The sequence below is a fragment of the Panthera pardus genome, unplaced genomic scaffold, assembly GCF_024362965.1.
Source record: "Panthera pardus isolate Hobbes unplaced genomic scaffold, ASM2436296v1 HiC_scaffold_6, whole genome shotgun sequence".
Lineage (NCBI taxonomy): Eukaryota > Metazoa > Chordata > Mammalia > Carnivora > Felidae > Panthera > Panthera pardus.
Window position 1 is genome coordinate 71,149,060 of NW_026526991.1, and position 11,326 is coordinate 71,160,385.

Sequence of the window (11,326 nt, forward strand, 5' to 3'; positions counted from 1 at the left end):
AAAGCTATATTAATCAGTGCCTTTTATACAGAGTTGAGTTTTTATTATGGCACTGATGTTTCAAAGTGTTCCCAAAGCAATTTTAATGTATCTCACAAATGGTTATATATGTAGTCAATAGGCTAAAGTGTGCTTTTGAAATTCTTAAAGGGAAAGTGGACATTTATTTTAGAACAGATAATTGAGAAAGACATTCTAATATGTCTGAAACTATTCATTGTTAAATGTTTAGCGTTCTTAATACACAAGGAATAAAATTATTTAACAATATGTACAATAACTTGGATTTCTGAATTCACCTCAAGAGCTGCACATCATAATTCACAAAGAAAAAAATATAGAGTTTCCAAAGGGTAGTATTCACCTTTCCTTCTGTTGGTAATATAGGCATACCTGGGAGATACCGTGGGTTCAGTTCCAGACCACCACAAAAAAGTGTGTCAAATGAATTTTTTTAGATTCCCAGTGCATATAAAAGTTACGTTAACACCATACTATAGGCTATTAATTTTGCATTGTCTTAAAACATGTATATAACTTAATTTAAAAATACTTTATTGCTAACAAATGCTAACCACCATCTGAGCTTTCAGCAATTCATAATCTTGTTGCTGGTGGAGCGTCTTGGCTCGATGTTGATGGCTGCTGAATGATCAAAGTGGTGGTTACCATCTTATATGGACACAATTTATGTGCCCCGAAACAACGACAATAGTAACATCAAAGGTCACTGATCACAGATCACCATAACAAATATAGTAATGAAAAATACTGAAACATTGCTAGAGTTATTAAAATATGCTAGAGACACAAAGTGAGGAAGTACTGTTAAAAAATGGCACTGATAGACTCAATGCAAGGTTGCCACAAACCTTCCATTTGTCAAAACAACACACACACACACACACACACACACACACACACACACACACACACAATGTTTGTGAAACACAACAAAGCAAGTTCAATAAAATGAGGTCTGCCTGTGTTCCAAATCTCCTGTTTCAGTTGTAATGTGCCCTAGCCATTTGGTATGTCCTTTCCCAGAATGTTGGCCAATTTAAAAGGGTAAAATATTGTACTTCCTGATTTACAACTTTAACAGCTCATGAACCTCATTCCAAACTCTGCCCAATGAACATGAGGGTTTCTTATGGTAAAAATCAATTTGGAATGAAGAATTTACAGGGAAAGGGATCACTATTTGTAAGACATAGAGTTGAAAACCAGCATTAAAATCAGTTGAAAAAGAGACCATACATTTTCTCACCTTACCAAATCCACTCTTATTTGGAGAAACGTCAGGCAATGCAAGAAGTTCACAAGTTAACACAACAAACATAGCTCTAATCTACAAATTCCATGGAACCAGGTTAATCAGGCCTTGAAAGTCTCTTCTGGGTTGTACAGACAGAACCACCATAATTGATGAGAATATCCCACCAATTATGGGAACTTGGGAACTGAACTTCCCAAGGCTTCTACCGGGGTTCCCTGTGTATGGAGACCCAGCTTGATTCGTTTTAGATTCACCATTATCTTTAGACCTTTTCATCTTCATAGTGAATTTTTTTTAAAACAGAAAGAAATTCTTTCAGAACTCTCAAGCATAATCCCGTTGGACTCCTCTCAAAAGTATATTTTCATATATAAGAGCAAAATGAAATTTTGATATGGGAGTGTAGCTCAGAGAAGTGGTAAGGTAAGTGCCTTGTGAGGAAGGGGCATACATGGAAGGAGTAGCTGTAGCCTGAATAGTCAGGTTTCCCCACTCTGTGTGGTTATTAATATGGATGTGGTAATCGATATGAATACCCAAAACCTAAACATTGCAATATCCTAGCTGCATGTACAGATTTTCTTTTAAACTTATCCATTTATATTTTTAAATAGACTATATCTTTTAGAACAGTTTTAGATTTATGGCAAAAGTAAGGAGAAAGTACACCCATATACCCTCTGCTATTACCATTCCCCACAGTGCTACATTTGTTACATGAGATGAATGTACGGTGACACGTCATTATCACACAAAATCCAATTTCCTTCTTTTTCTATCTTTTCTTCCTGTAAAAAAAAAAATCCTTTCTATTCCCCTGGGGACTACTTTTATTTCAATGTTTCAGAAGTTTCCAATTATTTAAATAATAGATTTTGACAGTAAGATGAAATATTATGTGTCTCTTAGCCTTGATCTCATTATCTACCTTTTTTCAAACTAACAAGTGCAGAGAATTATAGGTAAGTTAGTTCAGTATACAGAAAGTGACTGTTAATCTTCTGATTTAAGACAAAGGGGACTAGCCAAGAAACACAGTACAATGTATATATGTGTCTGGTCTTTAGATTGCTTGATTAAAAAATAAAAGTATTAATGTACTTGAAGTGTCAGAATTCCATGCTAAGGCCCAACTGGTTTTATGGTTCCTTATATGATCAAAAGGATAGAGTCATCCTGACATTCAAATCCCATCTATGTGCAGTCACTTCTCATCACAAGCAATTTGTCTCTGAATTTTCTCCTGCCCCTATATGCCAGAGTGGGGACTGGGGGTAGAATGGGGAAGGGAGTGGCAAAGCTCTCTCTGGCATGACTCTGTAATGGCTTTTGGTTGTAAGTTGCATACATTTCACCCTCTTATATGGCCTCTCTGAGCAAAGATTCTTATCACGCTAATTCTATACACCACACAGGACTGCCGGCTGATTAGCAGAAGTTGCAATTTGCATGGCCCATCTGGTAGACACACATGGGCTGTCATTGACCTGCCTCTTCCCTCTGCCAACTGAACTATGAGCTTGGGTATAATTACCCAATACTACTGACATGGGCGATTGGCACCCAGTTAGCTCTGTGGAAAGATAGTCCATAGGACAATGAGTTTGTGACTTTCATTCTCTTAGGGCCCAAATTTAAAATAGTAAAAAAGATGGGGCACCTGGGTTGCTCAGTCGGTTAAGCATCCGACTGCAGCTCAGGTCATGATCTCATGGTTCATGAGTTCAAGTCCTGTGTCAGGCTCTATGCTGACAGCTCAGAGCCTGGATCCTGCTTTGGATTCTGTGTCTCCCTCTCTCTCTGAACCCCCACCCCCAACAATCACGTTCTCTCTCTTTCTCTCAAAAATAAACATTAAAATTTTTTTCAAATACTAAAAAAGATAAAGAAGACTATTTCTCCATCATCAAAGAAACACAATGAAAGTCTAAATATACCAAATGCCAATAGCATAATTTATGCCTGAAATACCTACCTAATAGCTCTGTTCCTCTCTTTCCTCTCTGCCTTCTCTCCTACTCAGACATCATCTCCTTAGTACTATAGAGAGGAATGAAAAGTAAAACATATAGTACAGGATCTGGCATATAGTACAAGTTTAATAAATGAAAGTGGCTATAATAATAGCAACTGCCTGTTGGATTTCTGTTGTTATTTGTTATTTGTCACTCAGCCTCCAGCTGCCAATGGGAACAGAATTCCACGTTCAAGATCCTGGGATGCCTGTATACATCCACTCACTTATGCATTCATTCCATCTCCAGGTATTTCTTAAGCACCCACTATGTGCCAAGTATTGAACCACAATCACTGAGGAAACCATAGTTAGTAAAGCAGACACGATCCCTCTTTGTGGAGCTTTCATTCTTGTGCAGTGAACCAGAAGTCAGAATAAACAAAATAATTGCCAGAGCAGGGAGGGGAAAGACTAATTTCCATAAGATGGTCAAGAAAAAACTCTTTCAGGAAAGTCTTAATCCTACATACCTTTAGAAGAGCTGAAACTACAAAGAAACTTTCCACTTTAGTACAACCACAGGAAAGTAAAGTACACACCTTCATGTAGAAATAAAATATTTTAGAAGCATGGGGATCACAGTTTCTTGTAATCAACTTGTTCCTGGATTTATTTGAATATGCAAAAAAGGTAACAAATCGTTAAGAAAATTATGAGTTCGCAAACTTGATTGCTGAAAGTATACATTCCAAATGGTGAAAAGGGACAGTTTTCAATACTGCTTGGTTAAAAAATTGGAAAATTCCCTTTACCTTTCTGGGCCTCAAATCCTTCTAAAAGTAATAAAGACAATAAAAAATATCTACCACATCAAGACCTGAAGTTTTCATTATAAATATAACCATGGCATATCAGCAAAAATGTCTAATAAACTTTTAAACTATTTTGTGAGATATCTAGTCTGGTGATATTAGCTTGATTAAATATAAAAGTATCCAAAAACAAGTTTTAGCTTATTGTTACATATGATTCAATAAGAATGGAAATGTGCTTTATGCTCTAATTGTATACCAATGCAATCTTACGCTTTCTCCCTACAGAGAGGAAGCAAAAGGAAAGGAAAAGTGTTGGTACCCATTTGTTGGCCACCAAAGCTTTTCTTCAAGAATATGTTTTGAGGAGCTTTGGATTTATAGCAAAATCAAGATATACATGTAGGAAAAGACATTGTGGTTGTCAACAATGTATGTGGTTTCGGTGCTAATATTATTTGTAATCATTTTTGCTAGAAAAGAATAAAACACTGAGAGAACAAACACTTTTCCAAGATCAGTTGCTGAGTGCTTGCTGGTCATTGTCAGCCCCCTTGATGAATTTTCCGGCTTGCCTTTCTTTTGTTATGGTCACATGTCACTGGTCAAGAGGTTAGTCTCTAGCACAAGGTTTAATCAAGATTTAGTAATTAGGTTTTTCTTTCCTGTGATAAGGAATATTTTTTATGTAATTACATAATGAGAACAGGCAAAATGCCACTGAATCCTAATTGATAAATACCCAGGAGTATGCAAAAGCCCTACAGACCATATGCCCTGAATTTTGAATGACTACCAATTTCAGGCCTGTGGTACAACCAAATCAATCCCGAGTATTCCAGGTTCTCACTTAAAGGACCCTCATCTCCACTGTCAAGCATACCCTGTCTGTTTCAGCTTTGTGAGCTGATGCTATGACAAGAATTCTAATGTTTTGATGACTTGTTTTGAAAGCCAGAGATATATTAAATGTCTCCTAGCACTGATGGATATAATTTGTCATATTTTTTTTAATGGAGCAAGTCACTATCAAGTTGGGTAAATAAACTCAAAATGTGTAAGACTGGGTTCAGTAAAGAAAATAATAACAAAAGTATAAGGAAAACAAAGCAGGGCTTGGAGACATGGCTGAATTCCAAGCCTAGGTCTAAACTCCTGAAATCCCCAGCAAGTAACTCAAACGAGCTGTCTTATTTGTAAAATAGGATTCATACGCCTATCTTCCAGGTTTCTTGGGAGGTCTGCTGAAAGCCTGTGTATCCTACAGTGTGGCATGGGACGAAATGCAGAGTCATTATCAGCATCTCCCCGGTTGGCCAGCCACACCCCAGTATGCAATCTGTCCTGGCCTCCAAGTCCTACACTGGCTGCTTCCTTGTGCCTCAGTGATGATTCTGAACCAAAAGTAGGCACAGGAAGGCAACGGGTTAGTGCCTTTGGTTCTCTGGAGGTCTAAGTTTTACATCATGAAGGGAAAGAAAGGCCATGTCTTCACAACCACAGCGAAGTACAGAATTGAAGACTAAATGAGCCAAACACTAACAGCACATTTTACGCCTGATTGACTGAGGTAATTGCCCACATCTACCCTGACTTTGGGCCTGACTCTTAAATTCACCTCTAACGTCTAAGAATCATATGCTTCGGTTTGTTCCTGAGATATAAGTCCCAGGTGTAGGGGGTGTCACAAATCAGCACTGAGGTTCTGAGTGAAAGTTCTCCATGGAAATCATTTTCCTATTCATAAATGTCCACCAGTAGAATTTTCTACAGTTTTATACACATGAAATTTCTGTGTTCAAAACATAATACTAAGCATCTGCAGGAGAGTAAATTGATACCTACATCAAAACGTAAACACATAAAGTAACGGCATTTTATAAGGTCTGCTTTTTACATTTTCTTTTCCATATTCTACATAAAAAAAAGTATAGGATAAGCAAAATGGTTGTCTAAATCTAACTGCAGACATAGTTTTAGCTCTTTCGACTGCATTAATCCTTCAAGATCCTCTCTCATAGTTTATAATATCATTTAAATTTTACTCCAGACATTTACCCTTTCCATATGTTCCTAGCAGGAAACGTGCCTGAAAACAGAAATTCAGGGAGACATGTGATATTCAATAATGTAAAACATTTTCAAGGGGAACAAAAGGAACTCTCTAATGAAAATCCTTATTGGATTTGGTTTTGCTCAAATATTGTCCAAGTATCATTCCTTTGGTAACTGTTGTTTTACTTCTAAGGATTTATTTTTCCCCGAGATTTTTTAATGCTCTTATATTAAGATGCTTTGATAACAAAGGTTACTATTTTAAGTCCTATTTCAAATCTTCTCTAACTGAAGCCACTTTTCAAATGAGACTTTCCCCCCACCATTTTCCCAAACTGTGGGCATTATTAGATACAATAGTACAATTGTTTGGGCTGTAGCACATCACTTTAGATTAGATGAGACACTGATGAAGTTACCAGAAGTTTATGATGTGTCATATCACTTAAAAAGATTAAAGCCAACATAGTAGACTGAATCCATCAAGTGATTATTAAGTATTTTTTGACAGTTTGCATTTTAATCTTGGGACTGTAAGTAGTGGTTAGTTTCTGAAAATTCCAGACAGTAATTTCTCTAAAAGTATTACTACTGTAGACCTCTTTACAGCATACTCAGGTGAGTGAGAGATCCACAATCAATGTGGGCTGAAATTCTGGATTACATAATGGGGTGGAATGGGATGGGAAGGATTTAAAACATCTTTAGAAATAATGCAACAATAGAGTAAAATGTACATCTATTGCAAACTCTCTTTATGAGATAAAAAGTCTTTATCTTCCTGCTTCCCAAATTTAAAAATCTTTAGGACTTATTTTTTTTTTCATTTCATGCAATAATATTTTTGAAGTTTTGTCAATAAAATGGATTTTCTTACGCTAAAGGAACATCTAAATACAACCAGGATAAGGGTGGCAAACACATGGCAGGAATGATGCCTCTCATCCCTCCTTAAAACACTGCAGGCGTTCATGTTCATTGCCCTCTTTCCTAGTGTGATGGGTACTTTTAAGTGTCAACTTGGCTAAGCTATGATACCCAGGTGTTGGGTCGAACAACAGTCTGGATGCTGCTGTGAAGATAGTATTTAAGTGTGATTAACATTTATAATCAATAGACTTTGAGTGAAGCAGATTAGCCTCTTCAATATGGGTGGACCATTCAATGAGGTGAAGACAGTAAGAGCAAAGACTGAGCTTTCTGGAAGCAGCAGTTCTGCTTCAAGACTGCAACATTAATTCTTACCTGAATTTCCAATCTGCTGGCCTTTCCTACAGATTCCTCACTTAGCCAGCCCCCACAATCACTTGAGTTCATCCCTTAAAATGAATTTCTATGTATATTAAAAATAATATCCTATTGGTCCTGGAGAACTCTGACTATATATTCCTAGTGAGTCCAGGCTTGGTCTTTGCTCAAAACTTGCTCTAGGTAGCAATTAGAGATGACACACCTAATTAAATCTGTTTGCCATTTCTATATTAGCAGACCTTCTATTTAAGAAAACGGTATAAGGAATTCTTGTATAAAAGCAAAATAATCCCTTGTAATATATTTAATCATCCTTGTTTTTTAGGTATACAAGGTTTTAGGTAAAACCTCAGTTTATGAGCATAATTCGTTCTGGAAACAGGCCTATAATCCAAAGCATCTGTATATCAAAGCAAATTTTCCCATAAGAAATAATGGAAACTCAGACAATTCATTCCACAGCCCCAAACTATTCATATAAAAATGATCACAATACTGTAATATAATACAAAATAATAAAGAAAAGACAAAATATAAAGAAAAATGAACAAATTAACCTGCACTTACCTTTGAAAAACTTCCTGGCTGGTGTGAGGGAGACAAGAGGGAGGAAGATTATTGCATAAGATGATTTTCACTATCACTAATGGAATTACTGCTACCTATTGGCTCAATGGGATCTTTTTCTGCAAGGGGGCCATTGCATATGCTCTCACAGATGTTGACTACAGTACAGGATTAATAAACTCTTGTCATATACTGTATTTAATGGAACTCACAATAAGACAGCAGAGGAAATGTTCTATATCTGCAGGCAGCCTGACCTAGAATGAAGCAAAGCTTACCTAGGCTTACTCTTGTAGGGAAAAGCCAAGGGCTGTCCACAGGTGCCTTGAAGTGACAAAAACTACCCTAGTGCCAGTTGTGGGCACCTTCCAACATTCTGAAAAACCACTGATTTCTGCCAAACACCGCACCACAGCCTGAGACGGAGCATCTGAGCATTGGAGACAATCACCCACAATCCCGCAGCGAGAGAGAGAGAGAGAGAGAAAGAGAAAGAGGGAGGGAGGGAGAGAGAGAGAGAAGAACCGTTGGCTCAGGTGTGATCATGTGACGTTTGGTATCACGTACTACTCATATTGCAAGACTTCACTTGTTTATCAAGTTAAAAAACTAGAATGCTTGTCTTGCAGAATACTCTCAGAATAAGTTACTTGCAATCCAAGGTTTTACTGTACTTTGTTACTTAATCAGCTTGCTCACAGCCTTTTATTATTCGTTGTGTAGAAAAGTTTCTCACAGCCTACAGTAGTAACAATAAGCACAGAGATGTGTTAAAATCAAAGCTTATGTTATAGAACAACCCAACTGAGCCTTTCCAAACTTCATGTAAGCTAAACCTATGGTCTTAACATGAACATTTCTAATACAGCATAAAACCGTCGCTGGATGCACGTCACCCCAATGGGTCTTTACATGGAACCATGTGCAGTCTTGTGTGAGACTGAGCAAGACCACCAGCATCTCTAAAGAATCCATTTCTTCTTCAGAAAATGATGTGACAAGTTAGATAGCTTTACGATCCCTTCCTGCTTTGGAACCTATGGTTCACAGTGGATAGAGTGAATGTGAATTAAAGATAGATGCATTTCCGAGACCAGCCTTTAAGGTCACTTGAAAACTTCTCTAGTAGGTGACCCTATATATTATGCTTTATTGTCTACATCATTTATCATTACAAGAACCTCAATGTTCTAGTCAGTTCCAACATTTATAGCGGTGGTTTACTATGTCATTAAGTAATAAATAAGTTTGTGAGGTTTCTACTATCTAATGTTACCATGTTATGAATGACTTTGGCAAAGCATTTCATAATTTAAGTTTAAATGTTTTAAATTAAGTAGTATTTTAAGCATCTTTTTTAAACTGCAGAATAGAACAGACATCTATGTACCTATCATTCAGACTTATCAATGCATTTTTTTCCCAGGACTTTTTAGGGACAAAACATTAGAGGTACAGCCAGGCTTTCACCTGTCAAATCTCTGACACCAGTTTCTCCAACTCCCTGCACCCTTTAAATGTTGGTGTTCCCAAACTTGCTCTCAAGAGGACTTTTCTTCTTTCCCTCATCTCTCTCCCGAAATAATTTTATGCATTTCCTGAGGTTTAAAGGCATAGTTAAGATGAAGACAAATACATTGCCAGAGGGCCTTAGATATGGGGCCTTCCCCCATCACCAAACGAGTCAACCAGCCTCTCCAGCCAGGCCCTTCCGCCGAGCCCCAGATTCGCCATAGGCGACTACTCAACACCACCCCAGCTACCCACCCCTCCAACCCACACATTTCCCACATCTCAGTAGACATCACCACCAGTGACATGGTAGCTTAAGTCAGATATTTAATCATTCTCGATTTCTCCTTTCTTTTACTCCTGACATCCCAAATATCACCATATGCCATTGTTTCTACCCGAAGGACACATCTTGTTTTGTACACTCTTCTCCATTTTCTGTTTGTTATCACTCCACTCCACAATGCCAACATGTCTGACCTGGACAGGTGCAACTGACTCCAACATGGTTTCATTTGCCGTTGTTTTCCCCTTCCCCCAATCCATCTTCTACACTGTGTGAAATTAATATGGAAGTTGGGCAATGTGACTACATTGATTAATCATGCAAAGGCTTCACATTACACCCAGAACAAAGCACACATTACTAATCCCAGCTGACAAGTCCAACATTATCCAGTCCCTCAATCTCATGCTATCGCTTCAATCTCATCTCATGCCATTTACCCTCTGCTCATTATCTGAGGCTCCCCCTCCCCACTCCCAGTTTTTTATTTTTTATTTTTTTATTTTTTTCCACTCCCAGTTTTTTAAAATAAACCCTTCACCACCTCAGGGCTTTATCCCACGGTGTTCCACTGTCTGAAAGCAGCGCCCCCCCCCCCCCCCCCCGCCAATACCCTGACTCCAAACAGACTTTTTCTACCTGGGTTACTTTAAAAAAACTTCCTCCCTTGATGTTACAATTCATAAATATTTGTCCACTTATTTTTAGTTTCTTACCTTCACTGGAATAGGAGTTCAAGTCACTGATGGTACATCTATCAGGTTCATTTCTGTGATCCCAGCAAAATCCCAATTCCTGAAACATAGTAAGTATTGAAAATTTGTTTTAAATGAAATGAAATATTCCATTCATCTGAAAAAAGCAGTTTCTTTAGCGGAAAACTCTTCACCTATTCCCCATGTCACGAGACCATTTATCTAACAAAAACATTTTAAATTTTGATACAGATAGATCTCCAGGAAAATTAATCAAAATAATCAGAAGAAAACAGAGAGAATTTTATATTTCATTTAGTAACCCGAAAGATTTATTTTGGATTTTAAATAGATGTTTATTTAGCTAGCTAGCTAAATGATAGATAGACAAATGCATATATTTATTTAAAAGTATATGATATAAACAATTTGCATTTATATTATATATACACACATATGTATACATTATGGCACAACAACATAAGAGAAAAGTACTTTTCTTATAACTGCAATAATGAAGACTGTGCTGAAACATGAAATGTTATGATATAGCATCCAGTTAAAAAGTGTAATGCACAATGGTACTTTTCCATATAATTACAGGTATATAAATGAAGTCCCTGGCAAAAATAAAAATAGTTATATTAGGGTGTATTAGTATATTACACTTATATCTTCAAAATTTTATTGATGGTTTATATCTTTGAAATCAAAGTAAAAATAATGACAAACTGCACAACAAAGTGTTCCTTAAACTTTTATAAAGCTGATCTCAAAAGCTAAATTGTATCCTGCTACAGGTAACAGGTATTTTACTGTTGGTTGCTCTAATTGCTTCGAACAGTAATGTGTCAGGAGCCAGGCTACAAGAGATGACATTTAAGAAAAACTGGAGATAAGAGAGCCGTTTTA